We start from the raw sequence: 27075 nt of genomic DNA on the forward strand, positions 1-27075 counted from the left end.
TGTGGGAGACAATGAGAGAACAGAGTTGGACTCAACTTTGCATTCTCCCCCACACTCATTTTGGAGGGTGTTTCAGGGACAGGCTGTGAGGAATGCACACTATCTAATCTGCATGTATAATGTAAATATGCACATTTTTATTTGCTCTCTCCATCTGCAGGGAACTTGCTGGCATCAGAGTGGCCATGTGGTCTCATAGCAAAGTTTCCTTGCAAAAAGAAAGGAGGGGACCTAGCAAGGCTGCTTGCTCTTCACTTCATGTGCACATTGTGCAAATGAGTGCACATAGACCATCTTACTTGCACTTTCACGTGTTGGCTCTTTGCTCCTAGGGCCTTTAAATAAAGGTTGGATCAGTCTCCTTACATTTGACTGAATGGGAAAGTCAGGGTGGAGGGTGGGAAAGAGAAGAAATTACACCTGGCCACTCTTAAATGATAATTTCTAATCTCTTTCTCCAGCTAAGGAAGAAATAATTAATATGGGGTAAATTGCTTTAGTCTTTTGGCATACCAAAAATTAAGTGGAGGTAAAATCAAAAATGCTAAGTCTTTTTTTCAGGCTGAGAAAATCAAAATGTTTCATCCGAGATCATCAAAATAAAGCATCCAGGCTGTATTTTTGGCCGTTTTTCTTTTCCTGATTGCATTTGAAGCAAGTTGAGTAATTTGCAGATTGACTAAACCAGCCTGATTCTGCATTTTTGCTGAAGAATAATTTCCGCCAAGAGCTTTTCACCAGCTTCACTGTGGCCTTCTGAACAATGATGCTTGCACTGGCTGGGGAGCACCACCAGCAGCTGGAGTCACTTGCCCTGTCATCAACAGCCTGCAGTGCTCAAAGTCCTGTGTGCCCTATTAATTGTCTGTCTCCTGACTGGCGGAAATATCTGACTTTGTTGTGTTAAACTTGCAATTTGATGACTTGAAATCAGGGAGAGGTGTTGCTGTGCAGCAGCTAAGGGTGTAACAGCACAGAAATTTGCAAAAAATCACCAGGATCTAATAAAAAGTTCCTTTATAATGTCTTCCAAGAATCTACTTCTGCCTTTCTGTTTTTGTTTTTGTTTTTAAGGGCATGACTGACTAAGATGTGTTTTTAATCTATTTTCCATATTGTTCCACAGCATGCATGTGTATGTGTGCAAGGTATTTGTGTGTATGTGGTTGTGACAGTATAAATATTAATAGCACAAGGGTGAGAATACATGTGGCCCTCAAATGAGGTTATATAAACACACAGCTGCTGTGCTATTTGTAAATTTATAAAGACACATTTCCATCAAGAGTGTGAAAGTCAAATAAGCATGCAGAGAGAGAGAGCACATATGCTTCATAAACTGTGCAAGAAGCCTATAGGAATTACATGGTGCTGCTTAAATCATGGTCCCACTGAGGTCAACTGGAGCCATGTCACTGACTTCACTGGGATCAAGACTTGGCACAATGCACTTGCTGTGATTTCCCTGGGTAAGCCAGATCAAGCTACTGGAAAAAGCAAAGATCTCACTCCTATCACAGTAGCAAAAGAGCTGCCTGCTCCCTAGTGGCTGGCTGACATCTGAGCCAGATGGGGACGATGCAGCCATGTAGCAGCCACAGAAGATAACCTCCACTCTGGCTTCTCACAGACTCTGCTGCTGTTGAGAGAACAGAATCTGGATAGGATGCTGCACAGGGAGCTCTGCAGCTGCCTCCCTGCATTCCCCTAAGCACTGAGCTATGCTAGAGAGATGCAGTGGTGGTGCATCAGCCAGGCCAACAAAAGAGCATCGCTTGTGTATTTGGAAGGTGATATGTTGACAGCACGCAGGCCAGATATGTGAACTGCCACACAGTCCCATTGTTGTGGCTTCAGCAGCTGCTTGCACTCACGCTTTCCCCAGGGAGGTTTTATAGTTACTGTCAGACCTCATTCTGGATGACAGAATTTGATGGGTTTCATCCCAGAGACAAGGTGGAGCACAAAATGCGATGAGTCAGAGGCAGGAAGGTTTCAACTATGTGTACAAATTATTTGGCCAGAGAAATGGATTAAGAAATTTATAAAGCCTCATCTTCTCCATGCAGTATTACATTTCTCTTACTGCACAAGGTGATACTCAGACCCCAGCAGCAAGTCTAGGATCCTTCTTTGAGCTCACAGAATGATCTTGGCAATGACAGCAGCATTTGAGTCAGGGACATCTTCCCTAGAGGCTATTCTCAGCCTGCTGCATCAGAGCAAATCCGTGCCCAACTCAGAAAAAGGCTCTGGAGTGTTGGTATACATTCTGTACTCCTCAAGGTATGGTAGAAGTGGAGTTATGTGAAACCATATCCTACATTTCCACAGCCTTCCTGGGTCAGCCTCCCTCATGGGGAAAGAATGGTTCTGATTTGATACAGTGTTGGCCCAGAACTCTTGAGAAACAGTGAAGAGAAATAGGTATGGCCAGGTGGCAGCTCAGATCTCAGGTGAGCTAAGGAAGGCAGGCTGAATTTGGTTCTTTGGTTGGGAAAACTTACCTTCTAATGTCTGACTTATATTGTCCTTAGTGGAGGGGATCCATCTGGGGGAGTAATTTTGCAGCAGGTTGGGTTGTGTGTACTGCAGTGCTGCACACTAACCACCCTCTGTGGTCAAGACCCGATACTGAAATGAGAATAACAGCTTTTCAGGTAATTGAATTTTCAGTTCACTAGCAGTAACACTTCTTTTCTGTATTGTTTTTGACTAGTTGTTTTCAAGCTGAAAGTTAAAGAAAAAAATCGTCTTAGTTTGATAAAGACACTTTTTGTCCCTTTATAACAGGTGATAGCTGGGTTTTGACCACAACTTTAAATATTAAATGTAAGGTGATTTCAAACTAAACTAAATATACAATGGAAAGATCAAAATATTTTGTTTGAAAATCACAAAATGTAAAATTGAGATGCAAATAACAAGTTTGATGTCAAAATGAAGTTTCTGAATTCCCCCTCCAGCCTCTGAGAAGGATTCAGTGAAGCAAATACAAAATTGCAAAAAAGTTGCTGTGTTACTAAAACTGCATTACCAATGAAAGAAAATAATCCCAAAATGTCTTTCTGATCTAAAAAGCGATTCCACAAATGCAAGAGATCAGGCAGATGTTTCTTGGACACAGTGTGGAACTGCTTTAGTTACGGTTTCAGCAAGTCACCCCTAGGCTTTACGTTAATGTCTCTGCTCAGTGATCACAAACCTCTTGTAATTTGGTACATAAAAACGTCCTGCTAGCACCATCAGGGATGGAAGATAGCTCCCCTCATTCAGACCACAGTATAACAGCAATGTGAGCTTGATTTATCATACCTTTCTTGCAGTTATTTGTATTTGTTCCAGCCAGCAGACTGGCTTTTGCGATGTTCAGTTCTAATGTGGGGAGAAGGCCCTGAAGAGAGCGATACAAATTTTATGGGAATGGTTTGCATTTCATCCCAGGGGTTTCTTTGCTGTTTAAGCAAAACATGAGAGAAGAAAGGGAGTAAGGGAAATCATAGAAGCATTTGAGTTAAAAGGGACCTTTAAAGGCCATCTGGTCCAACTCCCCCACACTGAACAGAAACACCTACAGCTGATCAGGTGCTCAGAGCTTCATCCAGCCTGACCTTGGGTGTCTGTAGGGATGGGGCACCCGCCACCTCTCTGGGCAACCAGTGCCAGTGCCTCACCACCCTTACTGTAAAAAACATTTTCCTTATATCCAATCTAAATCTCCTTTCTTTTAGTTAGAAACAATTTTCCCTTGTTCTGTCACATCAGACCCCGCTAAAGAGTCTGTCCCCTTCTTTCTTATAGCCCCTTTAGGTACTGAGAACCCACTCTCATGTCTCCCTGGAGCCTTCTGACCCCCAGGCTGCATAGCCCCAGCTCTCAGCCTGTATTTTTAGAGGCATTCTATCCTTTGGGTCATTTTTGTAGCCCTCCTCTGAACACACTTCAACAGGTCCATATCTCTCCTGTACTGAGGACTCCACATCTCTTCCCTCATCTGATTTCTGTGTCTGTGGAGTGGAGTGGAGGAGGCACACAGCTTTTGCAGAGGAGGACTGGGGATAAGTCAGGAAGTCAAGTCAGAGGTTGATATTCCATTCAGTGGACAAAAGAAGCAGCCAGCCCTCCTCTGGGTGTGTAACATATTTGTAGGCAGGGAGAGAAAAACCTGGAGTGGGAAATTTAACCCAGCCTACGGACGCACAAAGAAGAATGCCAATCTCTCTATGCCTTCTGACTCAAGCATGGTCACAGAGACCTCATATTGCATTGTTTGGGGTGGGATTTGAGGCAGATGGAGGGAAGGAGCCACTGCCTGAATCGAGCGGGGTGATTGCATGCTGCCAGAGAGCCGCTCTCCTCAGCACAGCTCCTCAGGCCTGTACTTAGCTCAGCTGGATGGCCTGGCCTGAAGCTCCTGCTCTGTTATTATCCAGACGGGGGTATTCAAAGCTGCTCGAAATGTCCGTGATTGTGCAGGCAGTAGGTGGCAATTTGCAAGCGAGGGCCCTGCATTGAGGTTGACAGGACAGTGGGCGACCAACGGAGGTGGCAGCAGGCCTTGGGCAGGCGATGGCTGCGTGCTCCCCCTTCTCAACCTCTCAGTTCATCCCTTCTGCATGGGAGATGGCAATGCAGGCTCACTAAACTCGTTCGCCTGGCCGTCTCCAAACACGTGTGATAGAGGAGACAGTTTATCTCACCATGGATGAACTCAGGAGCTTATTCAGTTGAAAACTTTTCCCAATTACAACTATCTAAACATCTACAATACTCTCTGAGCCATGAGGTCTGGGATACGACCATGGGGCCCTCAGCCTGGCAGCTTTCAGGAGCTTTGGTTCACCTGGCATGCATGCCCTGCTCGGCTTTAGCTGTGATCTGTCCTCACTGCCACCCTTCAGATGAGAATCCCCTGTGATTTCTCCATGTCCCTCTGATGCATGCATCTTTCACTTTGATTTTCCTCTCCTGTTGTTGGCAGCTCAAAGAGCTGCCAAGTACCCAGGCTATGTGATTGCATATTCCCCACCTCCCTTCGTGATGGATATTAATCTGCTCTGCTGTATTTCTCTCTGATTTCCTTCAGTAAACACTAGTAAGGAGTGCATGGGAAGATGAAAGGAGGCATCCTGCAAAGTCAAGCATGACCCTGGAAGCAGCAGGGGTTCAGGGATAAGTCTGTCTTAGCCCGGAACTATACTCTGAGCCAGGCTGAGAACTGATGTGTAAGACGTAAAATTGGGTACAACTGCTTAGGAATCACATTACATTTGACATCCACGACACTGCTGGCTGAGGAAACTGGTGAATAATCAAAACATACAAAAATCTGTGGAAATATCTCTAGGAAAACTGCAGAAAAGTCATGACTTTGTTAATTGTTCCATACCAGATTATTTGGCTCCAATTATGTTCTTCCAGAGAAATAAACTGCTTCTTATCCCCACCCTGATAGTTATGGAGCAATGGAGTAATTACCTGCGATGTTGCACTTAAATAGCAAAGCCACCAACATTATTAAAGCTGCAATAAACTATAGGATACAACTGACCTCCGCAGTTCTTCCCACAATATTTGTCTATTTTGCAATTTTGGATCTATGAACCCCTGCTATTCTCTGTCCCTTTGAAATAACAGTGTCTGCTCTATACTTTGCTTTTCCACCACAGATCTCAAAGTGCTTCACAAAGGCAAGTATCATTACTATCATTTTATGGATGAGAAATCTGGACGCAGGGAGGTTAACTGCCATTGTGCTACCCTACATTTACTCTTCTTCCAACAGATCATCTGTCTACGATGCAGGTCAAATTTCTCATTCATTCCTGGATCTCTTTCCCTTCAGTATTACTTCCCTGTTCATCCCAGTAGAATCCAAAAGCCTATTCAGAGGCTTAAATTTATGTAGAGTTATTGACACTGTGTTCTGCTCTTTGTCTCCCTGAGGTTCCTGGAAATTCTGCTATTCTTGCCTGCTTTAAAAAAAGCTGAGATAATTTCTTTTTCTGTGAGCACAGATTAGAAAAACAGATCTGATTCATGTGTCTCCCAAAGTCTGAGGGAGCCTGACTGTGGGAATCCAGTCCAGACTCCTTGCAGGATAAAGGACAATTATTCATTTTTTAGATTTAGGTTTCTACCTCAGCAAAGTGCCTGGCTTCAGACGATGAAGTGGTATCTCTTCATATTGGATCCTTCTTGGCCCATCTTTGCTCAATACTTAGGTTCATGATAAAAAGTTCAGAGGAAGTATATTTTAGACTGCAGCCCAAACCTGACCTTTTTTCACCCAGCACGGTGAGGAAAGAAAATGAATCTTTGCCTTTGAATGATAAGCTGTTTAAAAATAGGGCTCATAATGGCAACATTGACAGACTTTCATTTATGGCAGCTTCGGTATGATGAGGATAGTATATTTCACGGAGCTGGAAGGAGCAACAAGAGAAAAGAGAAGAAGAAAATAACATAATTTCTCTCAGAGGTGTTGCCCCTGGAAAACCAATTACTGGTTCTGTACTTCTGGAGGATGTGAAGCGGTTAGCAAAATATCAAGCAGAAGATACTTTTGTCACATCTGAATTTCTCTTTGGGAGATTGTGGATAGGACACCAAAGGCAGAACAGGTAAAATTACATAATTCAGTCAGTCGATCTGCAGATGCTTCTTTGCACAAGAACCTTCTCACCCCAAAACCTTTTCTGCATTGTACACTTTGGTGGAAGCAGAGTAAGCTCATCCTCATTAGAAGACCACTAAAATAGCTGTACAACGACAGATTAAAGGTTCTTCAACTCAAAATCCTTCTCTGATAGGGTTTTAAATAACAGTATGAGAATAAGGCAAACATTTATGCCTCCTTCACAGCTTACTGAATTTCTACTGGTTTTCGCCTTGCATTATTTTAGTTCCCCTGTTGCAGTCCCCATGCACAGATTCTTCTAGTTGCATATCATGGTACAGTACTGATGTTTGCACCTGAATCTTACATCTAACTATGAGCCACACTGCATACAGTCTTTGCAAACCAAGGTCAAAGGCATTTGCTCACTAGTAGGCATGACTATGCAAAGTCTTCAGAGTAATTCTTAAGGACAGAATAATTAGAGGCATGGAAGTAAATGCAAAACAGGATTAAATGTTAAATAGAGAGATACAGAGTTTCAGACTATCTCAGTATCCTTCTTTCATAAGATAATTGATTTTCTAGACAAAGAAAATGCAGTAGATCTAATCTATCTAGATTTCGGTAAAGCATTCGATGTGGTGTCGCATGAGGAATTGTTTCATTGGATAAGATGGGGTATAGCACAGGCATTGTAAAACAAACAAGGAAACAGCTGAAGGGAAAACAACAACAGGTTTGTTTCAAGGATAAAGTGTCCGGTAAGAGGAGGGACAGTACGGGGTGTCCTAAAGAGGCTTCCTGGAGGCTAATCTGGCGTAAACTTTCATAAATGCTCTGTGTACAAAAAGTGCAGCTACTTTTCTGTGAGTACAAACCTGGAAAATCTCAGCCCTGGTTAGACTGCACTTCGAGTAGTATTCAACTTCAGGCTCCTCACTACAAGAAAGACTTCGAAGGCCTTGAGTATGTTTAGAGAAGCTGGTGAGGGGTCTGGAGCACAAGTTTAATGAGGGGCAGCTGAGGAAACTGGGATTATTTAGTTTGGAGCAAAGGAGGCTCACAGGTGACCTTATTTCTCTCTACAACTGCCTGAAGGGAGGTTGTGGTGAGGTGGGAATTGGCCTCTGCTCCCAGGTAACAGCAGTAGGTTGAAAGGGAATGACCTCATGTTGCACCAAGGGAAGTATATTAGGAAAATCTTGTTCAAGAAATGTTTAGAGGTTGTATTGAGGGACATGGTTTAGTGGGAAATATTGGTGATAGGTGGATGGTTGGACTGGATGATCTTAGAGGTCTTTTCCAGCTTTGGTGATTGTATGATTCTATGAAATGGGAAGAAGGATTGAGCTGCCATACAAGAAGAGTTACATGATTTTGAGAGTTGGAATAACAGAAAAAAGATGGGATCTACTAGTATAGATTGTAATATCATGAACTTAAGTAGCAGAAAAAGAGAAAAATACGGATGTTGTGACCGATGGCAAGGCAGGTAGCTGTGACTCATCAATGCGATGTCATAATTAAAAATGTCAGTGTGAGGTGTGGGGATAGCAGCTGGTGTATTTCTGTTTCATAGTACTGAACCTATTGTGCAGTATTGTGCAAGGCTGGATCTTTGATCTGGTGACTGACTCTGAAGAGGTATAGTCAGAAAAAGGAGCTGTCACGGAACTGATGTGATTGAGAGACTGGAGACATGGTCCTACCAGATAACCTGATGTTGAAGACTGAGATAGCCATGTTTGCAATTCACGTGCTGTAAACACCAGGTGGGAACAAAAACACTTTAACCTAACGGACAAGGCTGCTAAAAAAAAATGTACCTGTAAAGTAAAAATATATTCACAGACACATTCAGCTTAGATTTCAGAGAATGTTCTCATTCCACCAGAATAATGAACATCTACTTGGAGAAATGATTTTTAAAAAGCCTGCTAAGTTCAAGACGGAAAAGGCTTGGCTATATCACAGCTGGTCTGGGGGAGACATGCACAGTACATTCCCAGAATATTCCACCTCCATCACTGTTTTTTAGCCACTTTTTAATCAGCACACAGAAATGAAATCATAAAACAGTATGAATAAGGAAACAAACAGCCAATCTCCTGGTTATATGTTCTATCAATCCCCTGCTGGTACCTTGGCTTAGAATTATTTGTGTTCATTCTCAGCGTCCCGTATCTTACCAGTTCAGTTTCTAACACATATTGTTGCATTGCAGTTAGGTATGTTTTGCTCAGACTGAAATATAATATTCACAACTCCCTGATAGCTGTGAGATTCCCTTTAATATGAACTTCAGAGGTGAATCCTACACCCCAACAACAGAGACATATTATTTACATTTTAAAATGACCTTCCTCTTCATCCAGACAACAGTGGTCAATCTAAATTATGTTGCTCCAATAAAATGTAGTTATAGCTGATGAGGTCAGATGCACTATTTTTTCTTCTCTAGGCATAGCCTGCAGCATCAGTTTGTAGTGGGTAGATGGCACTTATAGAGTGATCTCTGCATTGCAAAAACAGATTGACACGATGGGCATGAACAGTTTAGCAGGCTGGAAACTGGTAAGCTGGTGTTTACAAGCAAATTGGTGTAAGTGCAGGCTGTTTCGTTTTTGAGAACAACACCAGGGTGCTTTGAAGTCGCATGCTGCAACAGCTGCTTAACAATTAACTGAAGGAAAAATTATAAAAATAAAGAGAAGAAAAAATAATAGCCTTTGAAAAGTGACAAAACATTGTCTAGTCTTTGAACCCATATAAAGATGTAGCATCCAGGAAATGAAGAATGTTTTGTGTACAAGACACCTCTTACTGTATGTTCTCAACTTACCTTCAACTAACTTAATTTGATAACTCTTCATTTTCTTATTGTAAAAGTCAGTGAATTTTAATTCTCTATTGACATCTTCTACAGTGAAATAACAGTGGAAGGAGACAAACTTATTGTGTCCCATAGGTTTTGGCCACTCAGACCTTTGAGGACTATAAATTACACCTGCTGCACAGCTGGAACAATTCAATGGCAGAAACTAGAGCATCTTGAAGACCCTATATTTTCTCTCTTTTTTTTTTTTCTCCCTTAATTCCCAGACTTATTTTGAGATGGATACATCCTACAATGCCAATGTAACTTGCAGGTGTTTCCTGTCACTATTTCTGACAATGGCTGAAGATTACCTTATAAAGGTAGCAAGGGTTATGCACAAGAAATCTATATTTTTGTGCTCACGATGATAATAACAGGAGCCCATTTGTTGACAATGTCATAATTTCCCTATGAACAGTATCATAACATACTCATGGAAGCATAGCTAATTGAAGTCTGACTTGAAACTAAGGGGAATTTGGCCTCTTGTTTAACAGCATTCACTTAATTTACTACTTTCTAAAATAAGAATCAATAAGCAAACAAACAAAAAAGCTTTTGAGTTTGTTCAGCAGGGAAAGAATTATGACATGAAGGATAATGTCTCCCTATTTTATAATACCTCTGGCAATAATACACTGAAATCGTTATGAAGCCATGATCATATCAGAGACATTGAGCAAAGAAACAACCACAACAAAACTCAATTTTACATATATTCCTTCACATGAGAGAGAAATCAATCCATTCTCATAAATAATATACAAAACCCTTGAACAGCTCAAAATTCAATACACTTATTAGAATGTCACTAGAGCCCTGAGAGCCATGTGAATATAAACTTAGGTAGAAAGAATGATCCAAGCTCCATCATTTCAAAAATTCCTAGATAAAAAGTGGCCATTAAAGATACCATAGGATTTTATTGGCGGGGAGGGATTTAACACACTACAGGGACCCCACTCTTTGCTATCAAGTTGGTCAGCTGTGTTTGTTGGGAAATTACTAGGTTTTATGCAAGGCAGATGAATTTGGAAGAGGATGTGGGTAAGACTATGGATTACACATTCAATTTATGAGGCTGCTTGGGCAAAGGAGGCAGTAAATCTTTCGTAGTCATGTATGATATCATTTTTCACTGGTTTGAATAACCTTTGTGTCCTAGCAAGGTCACACGTAAAGATATTTTTCTAAAGACAAGGTCCTCTGTTTTGCCCTTCCATTCCTTCAGGCCTGATAAAACCCTGGTGCCCCAGTACAAAAGGGCTACAAGGACAAGTTCTAAGTATCTAAATTAAGCTCGTTCATGTCGAAATACCATCTTTTCCTGCTCATAAATAGAGGATGCTACAAACAAATGGGGTTAAATAAAAATTATCTCTGGTGCTCTTCCAAGCAAAGCTGTTCTTTTTCTGTTGTTGTTTTCTTTTTTTAACTTCAGCAGTCTCATCTGTACAGAATTAGTAGCTATCATGAATGCAAAAGATTAAACTGTTCTGATTGCTATCACAAAGGCATTTCACTGTGGAGGTGTTTTTGTTGTTGTCTTTTTGGTTTTTTTGGGGGGGAATGATTTTTCCTTTACTAGTAAAGATATAAAACGGGACAGTAATGGTAGTAACTCATCTGTATTCCATTACTGAGTAGCATGAGAAATTCCTGTGCACTGGAGGATACGTGCCCATGCCCTCAAAACCCACCAAGTACATGTTTTACTTTGAGCATCCACTATTTGTGGATATTCCAGTAATCCACAATCCAAAGGCAGGTTTTCTTCCTTGCTCATTCCCTCTTCTTGGTGACTAGATCTGTATACTGGGCTACCATCTCCTCCAATCATGCCTACCTGTGGTGCATCTATTCTAATCTTCCTCACCAAAACCTTCTCCAAATTTGCGTGTCCTCTTTCATAGGCAGAGGAGAGTGAATCTGTCACCCATTCCCACACAAAAAGCAGGACTTTGTGTAGGACGTGTGGCTGACAGAGCCACCAAATGTAAGCATTATTTTATGAATTGCGCTGTTTGTTTTCAAATGCACACACTGAAAGATATATCTTATGTTGAGCATATGACTGCCGTAATAGTCTGTCTCATAACAAGATTGTTAGCCAGAAGGGAGAGTGAGATTACTGTTTTTTTTTTTTTTTTTTTGTATGTGTAACTAACCATGCCTGGACAGAAGGGCACATTTGGCATCATTTGAAACACTGATGTGTCTCAGTAAAAGCTCCTCCTCAAGGCTGCGGGAATACCTCACTGCATCTGTGCAGCTCAGAGAACTGCAACAACTCTGCTTGTCATGCACAGAAGTTAGAGGGGTAGAGTAGTGAGTGAATTACTTAAGAGCTTTAGACATGCAGAAGCTTCTCTTGACGATGACAAGAATGGCAGGAGCTCAGACTCTGAATCCTGAATACACTAAAACAAATGAGATGATTCCTACTAAGTAGCTAACTTGAGGCAAATTGTATTATTATTATTAAAAGGAAATTTTTTAAATGCAGGATCAAGAGGACTGAGTAGAACTAATGCATCAAGAGCAGGAATGCTGATTCTCTGTCATAATGAAAACACTGATATGAATGAGAGAAGGAACAAACCATACCTGCGTAACTGGGCAGCTTATCTTGTGGTTTGCTTCTGCACTTTGGATTCGAGTTCCTCCTATCTTCACAGCCCATTTAACCAAGTCCAAGTGCTTCCTTTCACTGCCTGCCATCCTAATCTATGTAAACCAGCTCAGTCAGGCATTTTCCATTGAATTAATACATATTAATGGGCAGTAATACATTTGTACTATTGCATACATTTTCTTGAAGTACAATTTTCCATCTAAAGCATTTTGTTCACATTGCTGCATGGTAACTGCATCCACAATAATATCTTTAGTGATTATTCATTACAGGAATAATGCAACTGTGCCAGACACTGTATTTTATGTGGCTTTATGCTGTATTCTTGTTTTCTGTTTGCTTGTTTTTTAAATGAATATGCAATTGTATTTGTAGACTAACTGTATTATTGTTATTAACCAAAAAAAATAATTTTCTACTCAGCTATTGGAGAAAGCAGTAGACAGGTAGAAATCAGACTTTTTAGGATATGGACAGAAATTCTTTTCAAGATGGTAGACGTAGGCTTTAGACTAAGCTCCATACCATGAGTTTAATGTATAGATTATAATGCATATGAAATGCAGTAAAATGACATAAACTAGATGCCAAATGTTATTTTAAATTGGGCAAAACTGATGCTTAGATGAGGCGACAGGAGAGTTGTCAAATAGACACACATCTCATTCACACTGGGGTTTCCAGATACTTACAGATCTGGCAGAAATCTCATAGGAGTCTGTGTTTAGGCTCAGATAGGACTGGATGTGAATCAGGGACAGTTGCTGTTAACAGTCAGATGGTTTCTCAGTGCAATGGAGCAATGTGTGCAGTGCATGTATAATAAGAAGATGTTGGACATCCTCTTTTTTCCTGTGGAAAAAATGAACACTGTGTAACGAAAATGGAAGCATGCAAAGAAGGTGGTGGAAGAAAGCTTGACTTCCATTCACAGTGACTGGTCTTTTCTCTGGGCTGGCTCACCTTTTTCCTTGTGCCCTGTAAGATGCCCTCTCCATGTCACAGCCCACCCTCGGGAAAAGAAACAGACTGTTAGGAGTGCTGCAGTCAATTTGCCACCACAGTAGGAAAAAACAGAGATACAAGACACCATGTGGAACAAGATTGATGGGGTAATAATGTGTGTCCATCTTTCTCACTGGAAAACTTCAGCATCAATTATTGTGTCAGCTGTAATTGTGTTGTCTGTTGAGCAGAAGCAGACAGTGCCTTTGTTCTAACGAGACAGGAGGTTCTGTCCTTCCCTATCATGATCTGATATCTTTCTGTAGGGAGTAAAGGCATCTCTTGAAAACTTAGCCACAAGTAAACAGGCAAACCATAATTAGCTGCAGCAAAATAATTAGCAGCATAAACACCCCCAGGCAATAAACAATTCAAGTTATTGCTACAGAAGCAGCTTGACCTCACTTAGTGTCTATTATCTATAACTTTCTAGTATCTATTGATACTGTAGTGCCAAGACCTATGGAATCTGCCAAAGTTTGTTTCTATAATTTACCGAGGAGACAGTCATTCTACAGTTACTTAGGAGATTAATTAACTTGTCAAATCATTAAGTAGACAGACAGTAATGGAGGTTCCCATTTCATAATTGATTTATCATTTTAGAAGCCTCTCAAATTTAGCTTCTTTGGATGAAGACTTCCATCAAGAGAAAAATATTAAGATATGGCTGAGACGAGGGGAGCTCTGTGTTCATTTATTTGACCTCCAGGACCTATGATTTTCCCCAGGATTAGCGAGAGACACAATAAATCCCGCACACATTTCATTAGAATAACAAAGCGTGTGTAGTAAGTGAGCTTTTAGATCTGGATGAGAATCATTTTGGCGGCAGTGTATTAGCACTGTGTGAATGACAAGATCACAGTTTGAAAGTATGCTGCTCCTGGGAGTGTTAAAGTGTTCTGGTCAACTGCTGGGCTCATGATCAAGTGCTGATTTTGGCGGACCTAGGTTCAACTTCCTCCATTATCTCTGCAGTACTGGTCAAGTCCCATAGGACTGTGAGAGGTCCTGCCTACAAGAACCACGTTCAGAGCAGCTTAGCTCCTACTGCAGCATGTAAAAGCTTTTCTAGTTTCTTTCAGCATCTAAAAGACTGTCGTTTTCAGGAGAGCCGGTGCCCATTGAGGATGCTAGGATCTTGGAAAATCTTGGGGCCTTCATCACATTGTACCTCATCTATGAGACAGGGATAAATACATTTTGCCCAGCAGCCTAAGGGAGGTGGGTCTTCTGGGAGATGGCAATCAGTGATGAGCTGAGTACTGAGTGAGTTAACACTTTTTTATGTATTCTGGAGCACAATTATTCCCTCTGAAAGCATTTTAGACACTTCAATGGCTCCTAAGGAATTTGTACCATTGAGTCTCCAAAGTCTCCCTGGCATATTAGTTATCTGAGAAGTAGGCAGTAAATAGAAATACCAGGCACCATTCACCTTGCTCCTGAATGCAGAGCTTCATGTGAAATTGTGATACAAGGGACTGTGAAAGCTGACTCTGCTGATAAGATAAGCTCATTTTCTGTTATTTTGTTAGAGGCATATGTATTACTTACATGAATATGCTGACATTTTGTTGGAGCACATGTGAAAACCCTATCTATTTGCCTGCCAAAGATCTTCCCAGGAAAACAGTTGTTCTAACCTGTTTAGAGAAAGCATCCATAAGGATATTAAAATCCTGGGTGAGTGAAAAATACATCAAGACATAAATCTGAGTCCAGATTTGGTTCTGCATCTGTTCTGAGGGGACAGTGGCCTGGGACAGTTTATTCCAGCCTCTAGTTGATGTGAATAATTGTTTTGTTTCAGGCTAGAAACCCTTGACTATCAATAAAAATGGTAGTTGGTGTGCTCAGTCTCCTGTGTGGTACCTAATGATCCATAAAACTGTTTAAAGTGAAGCTGCCAACCTGGTTTTGGCCCAACCTGTAACGCTAGTTTTGATGTATGTATATATACATCAAATCATATCATATCATATACAAATGCAGATTCTTGCTCTTTCTTGGCACGAAATTCAAACTTCAGAAAGAACAGGACTGGCTGCACAGACTTCATTTCCCTCCTTTATGCACCTGCATTTGTGTATTATATTTCATGACATGATCACAACTGCAACTTACAGTGTTCTATGATTCTTCTCCCAAAGTGCTGGGAGAGATGACAACTTCATTGTAGAAACGATGGAAAATGGACAGTGAAAGTGCCTGTAAAAGCAGCCTCCACCTTCAGTACCTCCATAGACAAGCATAAGCTGGCTTAAAAGCATTGCTTTGCTTGCCTGGCCATAGTACATTCATACATGTACATTGTTTGCTCATAGTCAGTCTATTTAGGGTCTCAGAGAAGAACACCTTAATTATTGCTGATGAGGAGGCATGAGCCAGGTGAAGCCTGGTGGCTCTGCTCTCTGTATGTTTGCATGTTCTGCCTGGAAGAATGTTAAACCTGGCTAATTGCACTTTGTGGTATCTAGGCATCTTTAGCAAATGCTTCTTTCCTTTCCCAGCAGTGCTTAATATTTACTTTTGCTTGTTCCACCTCATTCATCCTGCACAATCTCCAGAAATAGATACACTGTGCAGGCCTTCATATTCAAAAAGAATGAAGACAAGCTTCGAGGAATTTGGAAATTTCACCATGAGGATAAGCCATGATGCCCTGACTTCTCCTGCTTCTGACTGATCCTTGCACCAGTTGACATCACTTGTGTCAACAAGGGCTCCTTGCATCAGATTCTAATCTTTGCCTTCAGCCTCCCAAGGAAGATAAATCACAGACCTTTCACTACAGAATCACAGCAGACTCCTATAAATGGTATCAGCTCATTCCCTGCTTGCTGTTATTTTTCTGTCACAACAAAAGGGCTCCAGTAATGAGCAAACAGTACTTCTTACCAAGAAGCCATCACATCATGTGAATGCAGACGTTTGTTACTAATAATGAGACAGCCCAGTGCCCAAACCAAATATGCAAAGTGCGATTGTGGGAACAGACGCAGAGCTGTGAAAATGTCATGGGGACGTCAGTGGAAGAGCTGTGTCAGAAAGGCATTCTGCTCGCCCTCATCCCAGCATCTCATCTTCTGAAGATGAATAGCATTAAGGTGTTGCACAAAGCACAGAGTTCAGGCTCCCAAGTGGTAACTCTGCTTGAGAAGTCACTGCACCCTAAAAGAGAACCTGGAGCCGTATCCATCCTCCCCCATATCTTCTCAGGCAGTCTGCTTGGTTCCTGTTACACCACAGCCTGGGTATGGTCCTGGGCTGTGCAGGATCCCCTTCAGCAGACTCTCCCCTCCCTCTGTTCGTGTAGAGCATGAAACATTTTCTAAGTGGCACCGTAAAGAAAAATCCTCTAATTTGTCCTTCAAGAAGCACAAAGAAGCCAGATGCCCAGCGTGTAATTTTGGTAGATATTAGACTAACACAGAACAGACAATCATTTGGTAAGAAATCACCCCATTGTTAACGAACCCTTCAGGAATATTAGCAGACTGCACTGGTTTGTGGAAGTTTCTTGAATTTCAGCTGTTCTTCCCTCCCATATTCAACCTTCTTTTTCTCTCCTAATAGGTAAGTGTCTCTTTCAGATCCGTTTCACCTGCCACTCCATTTAGGTAGCTTCCTAATTAATTCTCTCAATCACACCCCTTTCCTCAGCATTAACAGACAAACATATCAGTTCTACCCCTGGAGGAGGGAAGGCAGTTTATTTTCCCAGGACCAAAAATAAAATTAAACAATTGCAATTCAATTATTTGCCTACTTTGTGTGCGCTTGGGAAAATCTGACCCATATATTCATGAGTGTGGTTATTACTCCCCAGGTGTAGAACTTGCCTTTGCTGAACCTCATGAGGTTTCTCTTCACCCAGCTCTCAGCCTGTCCAGGTCTCACTGAATGGCAGCACGGTTTTCGGGTGTATCAGCCACTCCTCCCACCTCTGTGCCGTCAGCAAACTTGTTGAGGGTACATTCTATCCCTTCATCCAAGTCACCGATGAAGATTTTGAGCAATACTGGACCCACTACCAACCACACTCTGCACCACTGTTACATCAATCACCCTGAAGTTCTGGCAGGATGTCACATCACGAAGCCTGTTGCAAAACCACTATTCACACCTTACCCCGGGGACATGTTTAGGTCAGAGCTGAAAGTTGTGTAATACCTTCCATTAACACTTCTATAAAAAGGCCGCATTTGAAGCTAGCAAGCTAACAGAATTGTTCAGAATGGAAAAGAGCTCTAAGATCATCTAGCCCAACAGTCCACCTACCGCCAATACTGCCTGCTGAACCATCTCCCAAAATACTACATCTGCCCTTTCCTCAAACACCTCCAGGGATGGGGACTTCACCGCTTCCCTGGGTACAAATGTTGATGTGACAACCTTTGAATATTATGACAATTTTTTTTTTTTTTCTGAAAAAAATTCCTTGTTTTCAAGCAGCGTTGCTATTGAAAAAGGATAATGTGTACTTGCTGTCATAAAAACATTCAGGAAAACATTTCAGAATAACAATGTACAGATGTAAAAATATGTGTCTTTAAACCCTCACATCCCATAAACAAACCAGAAGATTTCTAAGACTTGCATCTTCTAGATGAATTTCAAAAGCAGTGGGTTTGAAAATAACAAATGCTTCCCTTTAGCTCCTTGCTTACCCCCCATTTTACCCTCAGTAAGACTGGCATTCATGCATGGAATGCAACATCAGAAACAAACTCTGCCACTTGCTCATAAGTGCCTACCCATAAACACTACACACAATGACTACTGAAGACAATGGGCCCTGGGTGACTCTCTTCCACTCACAACAGTTCGTGGGCTTCATTGTAGTTATTTCCAAAGATAATTGTAGAGATAACATAATTTAAAATATCTAATGTTTTATTCACTATTTTGGTGCGTTTCAATTATTTCCAATTATAATTCAACAGCGTTCTATTTAACACAATCATTGTCCTTTATAACATGTTTCAAATCAAATAAACTGTTTGCCTTTATTCATCACTGCCTTCTCCTATTGATGTTTATTCTGGATTTCCTTTTGTTTTTTTTTTTTTTCTCTTCAGTTCTCTATTAACTTGCACAGCCTTTCATTAACCCCTTATGCTCCCTGTGACTCTGCAACGCAATCATGACTGACAAAGAGCTGTCTGTGCAGCTCTTGAGACAATCACCATCAATTAAACGCATTAAAAATCAACGTGATCCAGTAACAAGCACCAGGATACAATTCTAATTGGGTAAAGAGTGTTGGGGTTCTTGGAGTTAAGCATAGGCTGCCATGGGCAAGGACCATCCCAAGAGCAAACAAGAACAAGTTCTTACAGGAACATGAGCGCAATGGGAAATACTGCTTCAGTCTACCTAAAACATGGGAGCAGGCCATTCTTTGCTTCACTGACTTTGTAAGGAAATAGTGCGTGAACTGAAAGAGTTTCCTAAGATACGCACGCAGTGATTAGAGCCTTTACATGATTTTCCTGCTTCTTTGTAGCATAAAGCATATCCATGCCTTGATAACAGGAATTGGATATCCTGTGATTTTGAGGAAAAAAAAAAAATGTTTGATCTGAAAACTATTTGAATCAATGAAAAAACTACCACTTGATATGGGACAGGAACAAACCCTTCATTTGCAAATTGTTGTCACCTTGCAGTTCTTTGAAGGTGAGAGCTCCCAGTTCAATAGCTTTACGTAACTGTCACAGCTAGCTGGGAATAAAAAAGTTTATTTTATGTAGAAGCAGAACAGACAGAGTTCGTCCTTCATTTAACTCCTTTTTCTTGAGGAAAAATTGCCACATTTTTAAAAAAGTCTTTAAAAAAAAGTCATTGTACGTCCCCAGAGGGGGGAAAAAAAAAAAAGCACAAATATTTCAATTAAAAATCACACAAAAAATATGATCATTTTTTCTTGGTGAGATGTTGTTAAAAATGAAGCATTCATACTTCTGTTTGGATTGGTTGCCTCAATGTTTTCTGTTAAGTAGGACTTGTTCCCACCAAAAAGAAATACGTATTAGACTGCAAACATCCAGAAAGCTTGAAAAATTTCATTTGGGATTTTTCTTAGGAAATGGAAAATTAGAAGAAATCAAAATAGGTCAGGTAAAGATTTCCATTTAGCCAAAATAGCACTTTTTAATTAATTTGTTCTGAATCACAACATTTCTCTCTGCTCTAATCACTGGTCTGAAGTCACCCTGCAGCATTCAGGAGTTGATTTAGATCCTCCCATGGGTCTCCAGGAATGGGAAGAATAATCAGTCAGTCATCTTCCTGCTCCCACAGTTTGCTGTTGTTGAGTAATTCTCAAGATCACACTATCCTCTTGCTGAAACACTTTGCCTGCCTTACATTTTTACCTAGCAACAATGACTGCAGTAGTTACGGCCCCAATCCAGCAAAGCACTTTACACATACTCCTTACTTAACGCGATCTCCCTGCTGTTTATAAGATATGCATGTACTTACAGCTAAGCCCAAGCCTAAGTGACTTGTTGGATGGACTCCTAAACTCCTAAATGGGAGGTGCTGAGATCTGTTTTGTAGATGTGTCCACAGCGTTTTAGGAAATGCATCCTGGTGGTGGGCAGAAGTTGAAATGATTCAAATAATTCAGCTCTGAAATTGATGAAGATTCACTTAAGCATCTTCTTTTCCAGGTTCCTTATTAGGTTGCCTTTAAGCTTATTCAATGAGAGATGCCCTCCAAGCAGTTTCAGAGTGGGGTTGGCTCTGACTGACCAAGCTCATGAATGATTTGCTCAGCACTTGCAGGGATCTGCTGAAAGGACAGACCAGCTCATAGAATCATTAAGGCTGGGAAAGACCTCAAAGGTCATCTGTTTCACAAGTCCACCTGCCACCCATGTTGCCCACTAAACCATGTTCCTCAAAGCAACACGACACCCACATCTAATCACCTTGCTGAATGAGAAAAGTTAACTTTCTGACGTTTTGTACAAATTATATGCTTTATAGCTATTTTACATCAAAGCGATCAGCCTATTTTGATCAAAGCTCCATTTGAGGTGATATAAACTGGAAATTACTGTAATGTACTCTGCTCCAGTAGTACTTACATTTAACAACAACAAAAAAAAAAAAAGAAAAGAAAAAGAAAGAAAGAAAGAAAAAGCATTATGCATAGTTGGAGGGCAAAGACTATTCTTCCTACCTTCTGGCACTCTGTAACCTTGTGGATCCCTCTGACAAGAAGCAGGTGACATTAGTCAGGTTATGTAAATATGGCCATTCAGAATGCAGTGATATTCCTGTCCCCTGGGGCTGTCAAAATAGTAATAATAATAATATTGCCCTTACAAAGAAGAAAAAAATCTCTCTTGAAAGTCACTGATCAGTTGCTTCAGAGTTTTCCTGCAGACATACTATTCTCAGATAAAAAATGTCTTTGAAATGGCAGTTCAAAATGTTTCAGGGACAAGTCTTCCTGACCAGCAAAAGGAGACTCATTACTGACAGTGCTATGGGGAACAGATATCTGCTAAAAAACAACAGCCAATACTTTCGCCTTGATCTGAGAGGCAGATAAGACAAATTGTAGAACATAATGCAGGTCCATTGCTGCCAAATGTAGTACACATTTGGGTGATATCAGGGAATTGCATTTAAACCAGCCCGTTCTCACCTGTTACGTTTAACATATACTCCAGCCACAAAGATGTAAGTATTTTTTGGTACAAGTGTAATGGCTTGCCCTGTGCACTCAGTTGATCCCAGTCATGCTGACTAGCCTGTAGCTCTCCGCAATTTGATTCTCCACGCTCTTGCCTTTCTACTGCCCATATAACACCCACCTGAAGTTTAGGGGCCTCTCCAAAAGTCTGACAAAACCCAATCTGTGAGCGAGATATTATTCCAAGCCTGTCAAGTACAACAAAGTAGCACACTACATTTCACCACTTGCAGATTAATCTCTTCTCTCTATAGAGATATACTATGAAATATCAATATATTAAATCTCTAATGCAATGATTTCAAAATTAAAGTCTCTGTCTTTTAAATCTGAATCCAATCACAACCATCCAGACACAAAGAACGCGGGTAAGAAATCCATAAGTAGCACTATGTGGCTAAAGAGGAGCTAGTCAAAATAACGCACAAACATTAAACCAAGGACAGACTGAAGTTAATACAACCAAGCACATTTCAGTTGCTTCATAGGAATAATTTTGAGAGACTTCCTAACTGAATCATCTCCTGCTTTTTTAATTCATTCTTCCACAAAAACTGTTCTCTTGTTTCAGGATGGAGCAGTGAGACACTGCAGAACCTCTATCCCAGTTTGGAGCAGGAAGAGTTGGATTGCTGTTTATTGCACCTGCTCAAAGCCAGCTCTCTCCTCACCGCTACTCAATGTCTCTTGGTTCCTTCCTGAAACCTGCCTGCCTGACAGCCCTCACCTGGAGCATCCCAACACGCAGCTGTTTGTGGCTTGCAAACAGGTAGTCAGGGCATGCTCACCTGAAACAGAGCTGCTGCTGAGGTGAAGTGATTAAAGTATTAACTGCTGGAATAGCTGTCCATCCCACTCATCTCCATCAGAAGCAATTAATATGGATTATATATATTTTGCAAGAAGTATATCTTTCATTTCGAACCTTGGAGTAACTCCAGAGAGGATTAAGTAGAAGACTGAATGAGCTAATTTACATAAATTAGGTAAAATGTGAATAGTGATTTGCATTCAGAAAGGCTCTCTTTGACACTTTATGATATATTGATGCCATCTGGAGAACCTAGCTCTGAACCAGACATTTATTGAACTGATTTTCCCCAGGCTGTTCCCACAAACTTTGTGGGTATGTTCAGAAATATTCCCCTCTCCTCCTATTGCTTGCAGCAGGGTTAAAGACCTTTTTATATTATTATCCCTTTTTATTCAACAGAGGACAATTCAGACAGCTTAAGTAGAAATAGATGGTACGTTGGAAATACTCTAATTGCAGTTCTTCACCTGAAGCAAATGCTCCCACAGTGTTGTACCGAAACCTGTGTTAACATAGCAGTACGGTACAGAGATAGGCAAAGGTTCAGGCTGGAGTTTCACATCAAATTTCTTTCCTCAGCTTATTTCATTTCCTTGGGAAGACATTTTATGAGCTTCTTTTTACCTTCCTCTAAGTTATATACAGTTTGCCTGAAGCATCTCCAGGTCTTATGAATACTCTTCTAAGACAGTGGACTTTTTACTGCTGCTTTTGGAGCTGTTGCTGCTGCCATCACAAAGTACCTCAGTAGATAGCTTAAAAAGTGCAGTTCTCCTCCAGCTTTTCTCCTGTGCTGCTGTGGCTCACAGTAATGACATGCTGAGCTTCAGCACCACTTCTTTACACAGATGACAACATCTGGCTGGAGCTAAACCAAGCAGAGCTAACAACCATTCATGGGGAAATGACAGCTAATGGCGTGAAGAACATACATGCCCCAAGGTTTTTGGGGAGAAGAGACAAAGAAAAGGGTCAGAGAAGTTCAAGATGCCAGAAATAAGCAGAAAACCTTTTTAGATGCAACCTTTTAAAAGTAGGATGGTAAAGAAAGTTGGCATCAGGTTTTGAATGTGATTTATAGTATTCTTATGCAATCAGAATTGTCACCAGCCCCCCTAGAAACAATTATTTTTCACAGCTCTGCTCAAGATGAATGTGTCTGAGCTAAGAGACAAACACAAACTGAGATATGAGTCACTTGCTCATGCAATTGCCAAGTTCACAGATTGAACTCCGAGACAAGTCAAGACTGCATCAGCTGCCCATGCTTGAGAGGTTGGATTTTAAATATCTGAGATTAACAGCATTTGGCTAAAACTCAAAACTGGGCTAAAGGTAATAAAATCAGATTCATTCCAAACAAACACCTTCAGAGACCATTTGAAATGTGAAAAGGATGGATAAGGGTTTGGTGATGATATGATAATTGTATAAAAACATATTTATATATCCTGAAATAAAATCCTGAGAGCTATGGAAAGCTCTCTTAGAGCTGAAGAATTAGAGGTCATTTCTATGTGACCCAGAGGCTGAGATGGTATCAGAAATACTTAAGAAGTTTAAGACTGTGAATCCCTGTTTCTCCCTACCTCCATCAGACCATTCTTTTCCTTTTGAGGATGCAAGTAATAACTTTTTTTTTTTTTAATGCAACTCTTTGTGTGATATATAAACTTTTAATAGTAAACGGCAAGCTGACAATTTTTGGACTAGAAGTTTTCTTCTTGTTGAATGTCGGAAGGTCAGTACAAACTGTTAGTAGAGGAGTTCAGTTGAAAAGAATTTCCCCGTTTGGAAGAAACAATTTTTTTTTAAATGGCCCAAACGTCCTCTTTCCTCATTTCCAACACGTTAATTATGTTTTTATTTCAGAAAGCTCACCACAATCTAAATGAGGCATTTTGAAATATACATATGAACTGTGCATTGATCTAAACTGTACTTTTTTCAGATTATTGGTTGACAAACAGTGAGGTATCCAGACTGAGAATAAACATTTCGAAATCTTATAAATTCTTATAGATAGAAAAAGCATTTCCTTCACTGATCTAATAACAAATAACAATAATAACGATTGTCATAATCACAGTGATGGTGAGTATGGTTATTGGCAATTTAATCAAACTTCTCCCAGAAAACAGGAGGAGGTGGGAAGGAATGAAGTGGGTGGATGACGGCTTAGAAGGATGTTCATTGATCAAGTTGTTCATGGTGGATTAACTCCGGAATGGAGAATTAGATTTTCTTTTAGCTTTATCTGTGAAAAGACATTGAATATTTGCTTAATTTTATTGCATATGTGTGGCATAACTCAATTTACACACAATTTATACAAAAAAATACAGCAAAGCAATAAAATGCCTATTATGTTAATGGTCCCAGCTCGGGAGAAGGACCAGATTGTAATCTGTGGTTTTCTCCAGCTCTATACTCTCTGCTCCCATATTCCATAGCTCAATCTCTACAAAATTGGCTGTAGTGGCTTTACGTTGTGCCAGGGGAGGTTCAGGTTGGATATTAGGAAAAATTTATCTTCAGAAAGAGCCGTGATGCAGTGGCACAGGCTGCACAGGGAGGTGGTGGGGTCACCATCCCTGGATGGAGGTGCTTAAGAACTGTGGGGATGTGGCACTGAGGGATGTGGTCAGTGGGCATGGTGGGGCTGTGCTGGTTCGTCGATCATCTCAGAGGTCTTTCCAACCTTAATGATCCCATGACTCAATGATTCTAATGGGCTGAGCTCAGATTCAACTGAGAAGTAACAAAAACTTCCATGAAGGCCCTTTCTGAACCCACAGAATGTTTAGGGAGGTTGTTCAACCAGGCGAAGTAGGAGACTCTCCTTGACTCTCCCTAGACTCAAGGACAAGCTGTATGCAAGTTTATTTCAAGCTTTTACAATTTGTTGGCCATTACAACCTATTTACTTTTTAAGCATTAACCTGAACAATTCTGAGCCAATAGCTTTTAGTTTTGCAAAATTTATAGCTGCCCTCTGCAGATCCTTTAGGAATAACCCATCTGACTTTGCTGGGTTGGTGGATGGAAAATCACTGATTTGCACTGAAAGACTCCTGGAAAAGCACTACAGGAAAGGCAAAGTAGCATCCTGAACATGCTGAAGTGAACAGAACTAATCTCCACTAGATATAATGCAGTGGAGAAGCAGTTATAGCTTTAAAACTGCCCGCTTGGGTCCTGGTAGCTACACAGCATGGTGTGACCTAAATTCCTTTCTTCTCAGGCAGATCTGTGCTGGGCTCTGCACTGCTTGGTACCACGGCACTGCTGGAGCTTCCTACGCAGTGAAATGTAGACATATCCCAACCATGTTTTTCTTGTAGTCCTTAGGGCCTTTTCTGTGTGTTTTAGCCGGAAACTTCAAAAGTTCCTGCCATGAAAAATCATCAATTTCTTCGTTTGGGATAACACTTGTAATGTAAAGTTGGCTCTTTAGCTTCTTCTGTAGCTGTGTGTGGGTACAGGATTCACCTACATTCACTACACTTTCCACCCAGGAGAAAATGGTACAGCAATACTGAGTCTAATCAGGTATTAAAAACAAAGTGAATTGTGCTTCTGTAGAATCAGGGGTAAATTACTAGAGCAATGATAGAGCCCATCTCCTGTTTTAATCCATTTTAATCTCATTGCTGAGTTAATAAAACCTGTTGGTTTACTAAATCAATGTAGGGTGTGATTCATTATTATGCGTGCTGGTACAGAGATCCTAATGCAAACTCTCTGCTATAGACTGGTGCATCACTGATCCAAAGGAAACTGGCTCCAGGGAAAAATTACCTCTTACCAACTGTCATAGAAAGCTACTTGCTATGGTAAATTTTTGCCTGTGAGAGAGAGATTTTATTTGACTTTGTTGATGTTGACTGCACTTGAGATATTTTTACAAATGATTTAATCTACAAACAGAAAAGATACCTCCCCTTGTTTGAGTTCATATTGGATTCATTTGTGACCATTAGACAAAACAGCCATGTCCTATAATGAAGAGGGATTAGTAGGGAAACAAATATATTTGTTATTTTTATTCCTCCCCCTGCATTTATCAGAACAAGCCTGTGTTTCCAGTTTGCATTTCATTTTCTTTATGGCAACCTGCTGAAGTCGAGGCATAAGTTAAAGAGACAAATCTACATTAAAACTGATTTTTTGCTGTTTTTCTGCCTCAGATCATATAGTTCCTGCCAACTGTCTTCATTTAGGGGGGTCAATCTGCATTTTGCTAGAGAAACAGATGCAATTTTTTTTCATGCTTTTCCTCCCAGTAATTCTCTGAAGACAATGAAGTTCTATGAACTAAAAGAGTATTTCTCTATTTATACCTTTGCAGATATCAGAGACTTGACAGAAGCTTTTTATTCTTTGAAATCCCTTTTCAGTCTTCTCTTTTTTAAAGTTATCATTATTAATTTTTGTAAAAAGACCTGGAAGAGCATGAAAAGTACTGGTCTTTGGGATGTATACACTAGTTTTCCTGGTCAATAAAATTATCCAGTCTGTCACAGCTCCTGTACACCTGTGCTACGTGCAGCCACAAGTCCTTGTATGTAAGAATACATCCCAGGGTGACAAAACCAGGTCTCTCAATGACTTCATGATAGCTGTGAAGGACTCCAGGCTCTGAATCAAGATCGAGCGAGAGCAGCTTAACAAGTCACCAAATATCAGAAGAGTTGAGGCAGCAATCTGGGCACACATTCTTGGCTTGTTGCAAAGATATAATAACGCTATTTAACTCATCTGACAGTGAAACAAAATGAAGGTACACTGTGTTATTTTGCATTAGCTCCAGGCAAGGATCACATGCACGGACAGGTACGTTCACCCAGCTGATAAGCAATAACATATTAAGTCTCCATGACCTGATGTTTCATCCAAACGATAAATGTTGATGTTCCTGCCTGAACAGCCTCAAGCTCTCACCACATCAGCCAAAGGAGATTCTTTAGCCAAGGCTGATCAGGGAAAGGTAGATGAAATAATCACAAACAAGTCTATTGGGCGAGCTCTGGCCATTCCAGCATGTTTCTGCTGCTCCCAGCACAAAGCTGTTCCTTGTACACATGCTGGAAATGCTCACGTACCCTTGATAGTAAACTTATCTCAGAATATCCCCTTGTGACACCAGCAGCTGGCAGCCACTACTCAACAGTGGCTGAGCAGCACGTGGGTTACAGCTCCTTCCTAGCACAGGGCACTTCCAGCAGGGAACAGACACAAACTGTGTTCTGTGTCACGGCCAGAAAAATCGTCACGCACAGAGCTTGTAGGCAGAAAACTCATTTTGCTGGCGCAGAACTAAACTCTGGAGTCCTCTTAACACCTGGAGGATTGTTCTTCTTAACCTACTTGCATTTTATTTTGCTCATCTCCTGTTTCC

At 40.8% G+C, this 27075-nt stretch overlaps 1 protein-coding gene across 12 annotated transcripts in view; it reads right to left on the reverse strand.

Moving 5' to 3' along the window:
• Window positions 1-27075, reverse strand: part of AGBL1 (AGBL carboxypeptidase 1) — a 489849-nt gene that overhangs the window by 79610 nt on the left and 383164 nt on the right. For 10 of the 12 annotated variants that reach the window (XR_014885983.1, XR_014885981.1, XR_014885977.1 and 7 more), the window contains one exon: window positions 2508-2634. The gene's annotated coding sequence lies outside the window, so the exon portion shown is untranslated. Of the gene's footprint in view, window positions 1-2507; window positions 2635-12827; window positions 12988-13098; window positions 13147-23188; window positions 23932-27075 lie in introns of those variants that run through there. The other 2 variants (XR_014885979.1, XR_014885985.1) reach the window with 2 other exon arrangements.

The sequence above is a fragment of the Meleagris gallopavo genome, chromosome 12 (genome assembly GCF_905368555.1).
Source record: "Meleagris gallopavo chromosome 12, MGAL_WU_HG_1.1, whole genome shotgun sequence".
NCBI lineage: Eukaryota > Metazoa > Chordata > Aves > Galliformes > Phasianidae > Meleagris > Meleagris gallopavo.